At 42.3% G+C, this 10124-nt stretch overlaps 1 pseudogene; it reads left to right on the top strand.

The window, feature by feature from the left end:
* Window positions 1–7090: 7090 nt before the first annotated feature.
* On the top strand, window positions 7091–7191 carry LOC138821128 (U6 spliceosomal RNA; annotated as a pseudogene).
* Window positions 7192–10124: the final 2933 nt, after the last annotated feature.

Raw genomic sequence — 10124 nt, 5'->3', positions numbered from 1 at the left:
AGACACATAATGTGGTGTTCACCAGCATTTTGAACTGTAACATAAGGTCATGGTCTTTCCCCATCCCTCTCATGAGAGATTGAAGCCAGGACCCCAAGCAAGGCAAATACTCTAAACATTCTACTGATTTAGCCACACCTCTAACCCTTTTTATATTTTGTTTTTTAGATATGGTTTTTGCCCTACTGGCCATCAAACTAGAGAGCTTCCTGTTTCTATCTCAGAGTAACTGGAATTACAGGTATATACAACTATGCCAACTACTACAGCTCTACTACCACAGGATCTACTTGTTGCTTATTAGACACCATTATTCAATGACTGAAGTAATATCTAAGGAATAGCACTTCCTCTTCTTTTCTTTGGAGAGTAATTCCTTGATTCTGAAGCAGTTAAATCCTTTTGTATGTGTGTATGTATGTACGTGATTTACTGGGTTTTGATATCAGAGCCTTGTGCTTGCTAGGCAAGCATTCTACCATTTGAGCTACAATTTCAGCTCTTTTTGCATTGGTTATTTTCAAGGTAGGGTCTTGCTTTATGGGTTGTAATCCTCCACTTCTGCTTTCCCATGTGGCTGAGGATGACAGGCATTCCCTATCTTGCTCAGTCATTGATATGGGTAATGTCTTGCAAACTTCTTTTAGCTTAGGTTGGTCTAGAACCATGATCCACTTAGGAGTTCTACTTCCTAAGTAGTTCAGGTTGCAGGGCTGTAACTAGTTTCCTCCTACTCCTCCTTCTCCCTCTCCCCCTCCTCCCCTTCTGTCTTTCTCTCTTCTTTCTTTTTTACCATGGTATTATATCTCTTTATTTCTTGATGATTCTTGGTTTAACTTAAGGCCTGCTAGGTTAGCCTAATACCACTGAGTCCTGTCTCCAGCCTTGATTTCAAGGATATAATCAAAGGATATAATCTCTTTCCACCTGGGCAAGAGCCTGAGCATCACTACCTACTTTGGGCTTTTTCATAGCTGTGGTTACAGGCATGTGCCACTGAGTCTGGCTGTTCTTTGATGGTAATGGAATCTCATGGACTTCTTGGCATTGCCTGAGTGGGCAATCTATCCCATAGACTTTGGTCTTTTTATCTAGTGTGGTCACAGACCCTCTGTGCTGGAACCAGGGCAGTGTTTTCTTTGCTTGGCTCTGGTTAGAGAGAGGCAAAGAAAAGCTGAATCTGCATCTGCTGAAGTGATGAGCTTTTTACTCTGAGGGAGAATAGTGGGGAGGTAGGGGGAGGCATGTGAACTTGGCTTTTTACATAAATTCTCGTTTAAGTTGTTACTGGAGCAATGTCCTTCAGCTGGTTCTGTTCTCCAGGCTGTGTTCTCCACCACCTGTTGTCTCTCTCATGGCAAATGTCCTTTGAATATTTATTTATACCTGGTGAGAAGGTTTTTCAAATTCTCATCTGGGCATAGTCAAATCACTGGCTTAGGAGTTGTGCCGACTTTTTTTTGGGGGGGGGGCCTGAACTCTAAGCCTGGGCTCTGTCCCTCAGCTCTTCAGCTCAAGGCTAGTGCTCTACCACTTGAGCCACAGCGCCACTTCCAGCTTTTTTCTTTTTGCTTATGTGGTGCTGAGGAATCGAACCCAGGGCCTCATGCATGCAAGGCAAGTGCTCTACCACTGAGCCACCTTCCCAGCCCCCAGTTGTGCTGACTTTAATTTGAGCTCTGCAAAGCATTTTGTCACCAAGAGAGCATCATCGATGCCTTTGATTTTTATATTTTAACATTTATATTATTACAGTTTATATCAACTGCCATTATTTCTTCCATATCTGTGATATTTGACTCTTAATTCCAAATCTTCTCCCTCTCCATCTATCTATCTATCTATCTATCTATCTATCTATCTATCTATCTATCTATCTATCTATCTATCTATCTATCTATCTATCTATCTTTTCTGTCTGTCTGTCTGTCTTTAAGTAGTTGTACAAAGGGGATAGTTAAATTCAACCTTTGAGGTTATGAGTATCTCCACCCTCTTCTAATGCATCTCTAGCATCAAAAGGAACACTATCAACAAATTAAATGTAGTTGAGTTTATGTCAGCATAAATCAATTCACAAGACCAGGTGCTAGAAGCTCATGGCTACCATCCTATTTATTCAGGAGGTAGAGATCTGAGGATTGTGGTTCAAAACTAGCCTGGGTAAGAAAGTTCATGAGCCTCTTATTTCCAATTAACCAGCAAAAAGTCTGAAGTCAAGTTGTGTACAGTACTGGAAAAGCACTAGCCTTGAGTGGAAAAGCTAAGGACAATACCCAAGCCCTGAGTTCAAGCCCCAGCACATACACAAAAACAAATGTGTATAAGGCTTAATAGTTTTAAGTATAGTGCTTGCCCTCCTAACATTTTTTTCCATGGAATAGAAGCATTCATTCAGCATGCCATGTTGATCTGATAGAAATAACTCCTGATTCTTGGGGCAGCATGCATCCTGAATCCAAATACTCAGACCATCCTTGGCTATACAGTATTTACACACACACACACACACACACACACACACACACACACACACACACCCCACTACCACCACCACCATCACCACCACCACCAACAACAACAACTGGGGTAGCTCTCAGAACTAGGAGAAATTCAGGGAGTTCCACCTAGGAGTGTGAGCAGGTCCCATTGCTACACAGAAAAGAGAAGTAACACACACAAACATTTCTTTGGCTGTTTATAATTCTAGTATGCCTGTATGCATGTGGTCTGATGAGACAGAAACATGTGATTGGCCAAAATTCAGCTACTGGTTACAAGAATACAGTTTTGAGTTGCAGATAACCACATGGGACCTCAAAGCACAAAGACCAGCTCAAGCCAAACCTAGTTTAATTTAACAGTAGCACCTTCCCTCAAATCTCACTCTTCCCAGTGTCTCAGTAGTTTCCCTAGAACACTGACATGAAATTCCAAAGGGCCCTTACAGATCACACTGTGTTGGCATCTGCTCTTCTTCCTTCACTGGGAGTTTAGTGGCTTGTCTAGTGAGGGACCTACTAGGTTCTAGACTGAGACCAGACTTCTCCACCTTAGCTCAATGTATCCTGGCTATGTTTAAAGCAAAGTTGTTCAATTAAACAACAGCTAAAAATGTGTTCTCAATATCGTTGGGCGCCTGGTCCCTCACAGGTTTTCCTAAACTTGGCTCAAAACCCTCCTACCAGGTTTATGAGGGTCGCACATTCTCTTAATTCTTCCTACCTTCTCTTTGCCTTCACATTCTGTTTTTCACATGAGCTCTGTGGTCAACCCCACATCCTGCAGATGAAATCTGTATGTTCATTATTCGTTTCTCACTCACATATTGAGCCTTTTGAGACTTCCCCATGGATTGTGGTCAAAATGATGCTAGTGGTCTCAGGGGTCACTTGTAGGCTTTTGTTACTCTATTTTCTCACCCAACTCCCTTCTTATTCATGCTTTCTCTTCTGGTCTCCATACGGGAATTCTATCCACATTCAGAGCGCTTGTTCTCTTGGCTTTCAGCACACCTAGCTTTGACAAGGCATTTATTTCCTCTGTACAAACCCGGCACTTTCCCTGAAGGGAATTTGGCAAACTCAATTTTCCTACTTCATTGCACTAGAAAAACAGATTAAAAAAGGCGTTGTGACATGACAGAAGTAGTATTTCATCTTTACTTTGGTACTCTATTTTATTTTTAGTTACCTTTACCAAATGGCCTTAACTCGCACAAGCTAGAATAATTTTTATAGGCTCTTGACACAGACAAAATTTCGCCATTTACCCTTAGAAACTATTGGTTTGGTAATGCCTTTTTTAAAATGTGTTTTTCCTTTCTTTAAAACTGCCTTAATGAAGAATCTCAGCTAGAGTAGTTATTTTTCTTTATTGAAATGTAGACTTTTCATTGTTTGAAAAAAAGGAGAAGGGGGAAAAGTAGGAAATGAGGAAAAAGAAGAATAAAAGAGGAAGAATAGGTAGAAGGAGAAGAGGAAAGAGAAGAAGAAAACCTATTGAATTACTTTTGCTATTTTTTCTTTCCTACACATAAATGGTTTGAAGCCCTGAAGGTTCACTGTGTTCTAATAGAAATCATTGTATATCAGTGGAAGAAAATTTCCATTTGAAATTAAGCAACATTTTAGTATTGAACAAACAATCCAAATGTGGCATATGACCAAAAGAGGACTATAAATAAATGTATTGTTTTCATCTTTATTTTTTCATTAGTAATTTTTAGAGAGTGTAAGCATTATGCCTACCTTTGGTCCGCAGTTCCACCCAGACCTGCTGGCCCCTCCCTCTCTCTGCCCAGACCCACCTGAACTCCCATTGACCTCACTTCCTACCCCCAGACCCTGCTGCTACCTACAGCGGAGGCTGCCATGTGCTCTCTCTCCAGGGGAAATATGGCTCCTCTAATAAACCTTGTAATAATCTTTCTCCTGTGCCATGCCTGCCTCCTGGCATGGATGTGACAGATCCTTTCATTGATCTTTTCAGAGAGAGAGAGAGAGAGAGAGAGAGAGAGAGAGAGAGAGAGAGAGAGAGAGAGAGAGAGAGAGAGAGAGAGAGAGAGAGTGTAAACAAAGGCAGTTCTGTCCTTTTGCTTTATTCTATTATTTCTTTTTTCTTTTCTTTTTTTTATTTTTTTGTCCATCATGAGGCTTGAACTCTAGGCCTGGGTGCTGTCCCTATGCTCTTCAGTTCAAGGTGAGCACTCTACTGCTTGAGCTACAGCATCACTTCCGGTTTTCTAGTGGTTTATTGGAGATAAGAGTCTCATGGACTTTTCTGCCTGGGCTGTCTTTGAACAGTGATCCTCAGATCTCAGCCTCCTGAGATCTGTATGTAGGATTATGTAGGATTACAGGCGTGAGCCACTGGTACCCGATTATTCTATTATTTCTTTTCCTTGGATTGTTTTGTCAAGATTTAAATCATTTTATTTTTAGTTAATTTACTTGAAATGGTTGGTGATTTGCTGAGCTATTTTCCTGATGTGGTATTAAATCTGTCTAAAGTTGATATAATAAAATGACAAACTATGTCAGAGTCATTTTCTTGAGCTTTCTCTCTTTTCAAGACTTTCCAAGTATGTTTACCTTCCTCTCCTTCCCCTTCCCTCTCCTACCTTGCCCTGCCCTCTTCCTTTCTTCTGTGTTAGTTTACCTTATCTTAAAACATATGATCCAGTTACTTCCTAAGACTCAGTAGGAGGTCGAGAAGCTAGGAGGTCGAGAAGCTTTTGACTCTAACCACATGATGAAAGCACTTCCTGACAGAACAGCAATTTTCAGGCTGTGCCTTGCCCTGACTCCATTTTATAAAGCGTTTCATTTCATTCTGAATGCAAATTCTCAGGCAGAAGGACTCTGTACCTTGTTTTTGGAAATAAACAAGTCTCATTTGCCCAACACCAACCATGAGACACAGAGGAAAATGTATGTGAATAATCATCTCCTATAAACTTACCAAATTAAATCAGGGACCCATGGACACATGGGCAAATCCAAACCTTATCAGAGAAACCAGGCCTATCTATTGCTTGTCAAATATACCAAACCAACAATTGCTCACACCTGAATCATACCAAAGAAGGGGCACCTGAGTAGGATTACAGGAGTGAACTACCAATGTTCAGCAAATTCTTCCCTTTTGATACCATTTTTTGGTAGCACAAGGCAGGATCTCCTTTTCTTTTTTGCCAATCCTAGGGCTTGAACTCAGGGTCTGGGTGCTGTCCCTGAGCTCTTCAGCTCAATGCTAGCACTCTACCACTTGAGCCACAGCACCACTTCTGGTTTTCTGGTGGTTTATTGGAGATAATAGTCTCATGGAGTTTCCTGCCCCGGTAGGCTTTGAACTGCAATCCTCAGATCTCAGCCTCCTGAGTAGCTAGGATTACAGGCATAGCCACCAGTGCTTGGCTAGGATCTCCTTTTAAGAGGCTCACTAGCATTCATTCCATTTTTTATAATACATATTTTATCCATCTATTGCTTGTTGATGTTCATTTATGTTAAAAATATCCTCCTTACTATCTCTTTACAACCATGCCTTTAAACGCTGTGAACTGCTTAATAGTTTACTTCTCTGTTACTGGCATGGATTCAGTCTCTCTTTGGCTAAGGAGTAACCATCATAGATGGAGCCCTACTTGCCAGGCCCTTTTTGCTTTTTTCCTCCATGCATCTGAATATTTCGGGTATTTTATTGTTTACCTATTCACATATAAAATTTTTGTCTTAATTTCCAGTTTCATTAAAGTTTTCTAAGTTCATCTAGGTTGTAGCAAGTGCCATAATTTCCTTCTTTTTTTAGGCTGGATAATAATATGTATGGAGAGACCACATTTTGTTTATATGTACATCTACTGTTGGACATTTGGTTGGGCCTAATGGCTTTTAAGAAATGGATAAGATTTCTCTTTTTTAAATTTTTAAAAATTTTTATTTATTTTTTATTGTGAAAATACTGTACAGAGGGGTTACAATTACATGGGCAACATAATGAGTACATTTCTTATCAAGCATTGTAGCCTCCTCCTTTGATTCCCCTTCCCATCCCCTCCCATCCTCCCCCCCCCCCCCGCCTCCCCCACTCCTCCCGCCCCCCCCCCACCAAAGTTGTAAAGTTCGTTTTCGAAATAACGACTTGTACTAAGATTTCTCTTATCCTTAATTTACTTCTGAAGCCCTGGTGGCCAGCCCAGTAACAAGGAAATGACTCTCTATCAATGACAATGGAGCTACTAGCTGAGAAGACTCGCTTGTAAGGAGTGTCTCTATATGATTAAGAGTTAAACTTTCATTATGTTAATAAACCACTGGAAAACAGGCATCTATTTCCTATAGCAGTTCAGGCTATAGGAACACAACCAAATCAGGCTTCTTATACAATTTGTGTGTGTGTGTGTGTGTGTGTGTGTGTGTGTGTGTGTGTGTGTGTGTGTGTGTGTGTGTGTGTGTGTGTGTGTGTGTGTGTGTGTGTGTGTGTGTGTGTGTGTGTGTGTGTGTGTGTGTATACTGGGCTTGAACTTGGTACCTAGATGTTGTGCTTTAGCTTTTTTGCTCAAGGTTCTTTTTACCACTTGAGCCACAGCTCTACTTCAGGCTTTTTGGTGGTTAAACAGAGATAAGAAGATTAGCATGGCCCCTGTGCAAGGATGACACACAAATTTGTGAAGCATTCCATATTTTTAAGAAATGTACTCATTATCTTGCCCATGTAATTATAATCCCTCTGTACAGTATTTTCACAATAAAAAAAAGAGTCTCACAAGCTTTTCTGCCTGGATGGATTTGAATCCTAATCCTTAGACCTCAGCCTCCTCTGTAAATAGAGTTATAGGTATGAGACACTGGCAACTGGCCTTCTTACTTTTTTTTGTCAGTCTCGGAGCTTAACTCAGGGCATGGGCACTGTCCTTGAGCCTCTCTGTGCTCAAGGCTAGTGCTCTACCACATCAGCCACAGCGCCACTTTCTGCTTTTTCTGTTTATGTGGTACTGAGGAGTTGAACCCAGGGCTTCATGTATGCTAGGCAACACTCTACTGCTAAGCCACATTCCCAGCCTGACTTTATTTATTTTTTAAATCAGTTATTGAGCTTGAACTCAGGGCCTGAGCACTATCCTTGAGCAAAAGAGCTCAAAGATAGTGCTTTACCATTTTGAGCCACAGTGCCATTTTTCATATTCTGGTGGTTAATTGGAGATAAGAGCTACTGACTTTCCTACCTGGGCTGGCTTTGAACTATGATCCTCAGATCTCAGTCTCCTGAATAGCTGGAATTACAGGTCTGAGCCACAGATGCCTGGTCGACAGTCGTCGTCGTCCTCCTCCTCCCCCCCCTCCTCCTCCTCCCCCCCTCCTCCTCCTCCTCCCCCCCCTCCTCCTCCTCCTCCCCCCCCTCCTCCTCCCCCCCCTCCTCCTCCCCCCCTCTTTGCCATCATGGGGGCTGAACTCTGGGCCTGGGCGCTGTCCCTCAGCTCTTCAGCTGCCACTTTGGCTTTTTCTGCTTTTTGGCTTTTTCTCTCTTGATAGCACTTTTTGGTTACCTGACCCAGCGAAATAAGCACATCACTATTTGGGTACTTCTAGAAAACTGGGAAGGTGGCTCAGTGATAGAGCGCTTGTCTCGCATGCGTGTGGCCTTGGGTTTGATTCCTCAACATAACATAAACAGAAGAATCCGGGAAGTGGTGCTGTGGCTCAAGTGGTAGAGCTCTAGCCTTGAGCTGAAGAACTGAGGGACAGTGTCCAAGCCTAGAGTTCAGCCCCCACACCAACAAAAAAAAAATCAAGAAAACAAACTATATAGTGTATATGTGTATGCATATGCATTTGTGTGTGTGTGTGTGTGTGTGTGTGTGTGTGTGTGTGTGTGTGTGTATGTGTTGTCTTGGGGCTTGAACTCAGGACCTGGGTGCCGTCTCTGAGCTTTTGTGCTCTAGGTTAATGCTCTACCACTTGAGCCACAGCTCCACTTTGGCTTTTTGGGGGGCAGTTAATTAGAGATAAGGGTTTCACAGGCTTTCCTGCCTGGGCTGGCTTTGAACTGTGTGTTTTTTTTCCGTTTTGTTTTTTTTTGGTTGTGGGGGCTGAACTCTGGGCCTGCGTGCTGTCCCTCAGCTCTTCAGCTCAAAGCTAGTGCTCTACCACTCAAGCCATAGCGCCACTTCTTGCTTTTTCTGCTTATGTGGTGCTGAAGAATCGAACCCAGGGCCTCATGCATGTAAGGCAAGCACTCTACCACTGAGCCACCTTCCCAGCCACTGGCTTTGAACTGTGATCCTCACATCTTATCCTCCTGAGCAGCCAGGATTACAGGCATGAGCTATCAAACAATATTGAAACGCTTCTTTCCACTTTTCCCTCTGAAAAGAAATACAATATTTTTTTCCCGAAACCTAGTCCAGATTAGCTCCTAGTACATCCTGACTGAACTCAAAGAAGATGTGGATCCAGGCTATGTTTCAGTCCAAACAATAGGCTTTGACTTTACTGAAACAGTTAAGTTCTTCACACTAAAATCGCTAGCTATCTATGTGTGGAGGAACCCTAGGAAATCACAAGAGATGATTGTACTCATTTGTTTTAGCTAGGCTGTTTTCCTTTGAGCTTTGCCAGCACTGACTTCTAATCATTACCTTTTGCTTATTTAGCGAGGCTCTGCAAAGAAAGGGCAGCACCTCTGTTAAGGCCTAGAGACCAATCAGAAAAGGAACGTGGTGATGTTTACTGAAACTGTATGTTTGACACCTTCTGAGCAAAATGGTTTATTGAATTTTTTTCCAGGCCAATTATTATTTGCATTGGGTTTTTATGTGGATTCAACTCGGTGTTTTCTTTCCTACCTGGCTTCTGTAGCCCATAGTTTTATTCTTAAAATAAGACCTGTGCTTGTTTACTGGATAATAACTACTTTTAAATTGATAGCCACTCTTAGTTTTCAATATCAGACTCAAAGATGATGTTAATTACCTAACAAAGGTCAGATATTATTATTATCAATTGGCTGTGAACCAATTATCCTATTTGGATAGAAACCAACAGACCAAGTACAGTTCCTTTGGTGTTAGCAACTCTGAGTCTTGAGTTCCTCAGGCCCTCAGCAGTCAGTGTCACAGTTCTGTGATGTGACATCAGAAAACTGCAACATCTGGATCCTGTCCTTTGTCTTACTGGTCTCAACGTATGAGTCCATGGCCACAGAGGTATAAGAAAGTTGGCAAGAGCTTATTGAAGAAAAAGAGAAGCAGAGCTCTTAGTAGATAGTAGGGGTCCCTAGGGAGGGTACCACCTAAGGTGCTGTTGTCCTGGGGTTAATAAGGTGTCTTCAGGTGACTCTCAAGATCATTGGGCAGCTTATGGGTCATATCAGTCTGGGGAAACAATCAGAGGCTCCACATGGCCTGCATGATCTCTCCATGCATCCTTTAGCCCTTATGACTGGATGCCTAATCCAGCACACACCTCTGGGGTCCAATGAGTCCGCTGTTCCTGCACAAGTTTTCCTGGGGCAATGGGCCACGAAGTGGTGACCAGGGGCCCTCAGGCGCAATTGCTCAAGGCTACAGTGATGGCTACAGGCCTGTATTCCAGACTGCTTAAGGCTGCCGTGAGAGATGC

Source organism: Dipodomys merriami, unplaced genomic scaffold (assembly GCF_024711535.1).
Source record: "Dipodomys merriami isolate MVZ:Mamm:240054 unplaced genomic scaffold, mDipMer1.0.p SCAF_9, whole genome shotgun sequence".
Taxonomy (NCBI): Eukaryota; Metazoa; Chordata; class Mammalia; order Rodentia; family Heteromyidae; genus Dipodomys; species Dipodomys merriami.
Note: the sequence above shows the minus strand (reverse complement) of the source record. Positions and strands in the feature narration are given on the sequence as shown.